The sequence below is a fragment of the Chrysochloris asiatica genome, unplaced genomic scaffold (assembly GCF_000296735.1).
Source record: "Chrysochloris asiatica unplaced genomic scaffold, ChrAsi1.0 scaffold00028, whole genome shotgun sequence".
In the NCBI taxonomy this organism is placed as follows: Eukaryota; Metazoa; Chordata; class Mammalia; order Afrosoricida; family Chrysochloridae; genus Chrysochloris; species Chrysochloris asiatica.
In genome coordinates, this window is record NW_006408546.1 from 14,132,334 (window position 1) to 14,133,968 (window position 1,635).

The 1,635-nt window shown below is 35.7% G+C and overlaps 1 pseudogene; it reads right to left on the minus strand.

Annotated features, from left to right (window-relative positions):
* Positions 1-1,635, minus strand: part of LOC102842568 — a 64,141-nt pseudogene that overhangs the window by 59,410 nt on the left and 3,096 nt on the right.

Sequence of the window (1,635 nt, forward strand, 5' to 3'; positions counted from 1 at the left end):
GGATGGCACAGGACTAGGCAGTATTTTGTTGTGTTCCACATAGGGTCACCATTAGTCAAAACCAACTTCACAGGACCTAGCAGCAGCAGCAGCAGCAACAACAACAACAACAACAACAAACAATAACATTTTAATTACTAAGCCCTGTTTCATATCTTCATTTTAGAGTCTTAGTTTTCTACTGTAAGGAACAGTAACATACCCTGCATGACTCTTTTGTTGTTTAGTGTTGTCGAGTCAGTTTCAACTCATGGCAACCCTGTATAGAGTTTCTGAGGAGCAGCTGATGAGTTTGAACTGCTGACCTTTTGGTTCAAACTGACCTTGCAGTGCAGTGCTTATCCTACAGTGCTACACCCAGACTTCTGCTTCAATAGCTGCTAATAAATTGCAACATCAGTGGATTTTGTTAAGGAAGCAAAAATGTTGAGATTTAAAAAGGGGCTTGACATGAAAATTTCCACCTTGTAGAATGATTGTGTTCTGTTATGAGCAATGAATTGAAAAAAACGAGCAGGAGATTTAGGTTAGGAGGAGGAGCCAGCGGGACTGGGCCCATCTTGTTCTTGTCACTGTTTTCGTGGCCCTTGGGAAGGCCAGCATTGTACCCAGTTCTCTTTCTTTTTCCTTTCTATGAAAGAAAAATACAAAGATCATTGTAAAATCAATACATAGAATCAACTACTATTAACACTTTTTCTTTTTTAATATGGTAAAAAATATACAACAACATTTGCCAGTTCAACATTTTTTACAAGTCCACAGTGCACTCATTGTATTTATCATACTGTGAGACCATCACTAGGATCTGTTGACAATTTTTTCTTTTATATCATCATTAGTAGAATGTTCTGTGCTTCCTAAATAATTCCTCCCTTTTTCCTTTCTCCTACCTTGGTCACCACAGATAAATTTTGGTCTCTCATTTACCTATTCTAGATATTTCATATAAATGAGATCATGCAGTATTTGTTCTTTTGACACTGACTTGCTTCATTCAGGATAATGTTTCAAGGTTCATCTATAAGGATTTCATTTCTCTTTATGGCTGAGTAATATTCCATTATATCTATAGACCATGTTTTGTTTATTCATTTGATGGACTTTTCAGTTGTTTCCATTTTTTGGCAATTGTGGATAATGCTATAATAAATACTGGCATATATGTGTGACAGTCATTTTTACTCTAGTTTTTAAAATCATTAAAAAGAAATAGAATAAATGGAAGTCTCATTTATTCCTTCTTCATGGTGTAGCATTGTGGGTTAATGGACTGGAGTGCAAGGTTAGTTTGTACCACAAGGTTGGTGGTTCAAGCTAATCAATCACTCCTTAGAAATACCATACAGGGTCACTGTGGGTTGGAAACAACTTGATGGCACTTCACAACAACAGATATTCTTATTCATGTGACTTATTCCCCAGTAAAGAACTTCATAACCTTGGTGTGTTTGCTTTCAGTTTCATGTTTCTGTGTATGTGTGTATTAAACACACACATAGATATTTAAACTCTTCCCATGGAAAGGCTATCTACAGTTATCATTACTGTGTCACTAAACTTTTTCTTTTTAATTGAAAATGTTGTATTCTCATTGCTTTTTCACTTACTGCTTTATCCTCCAGATTTTCTATA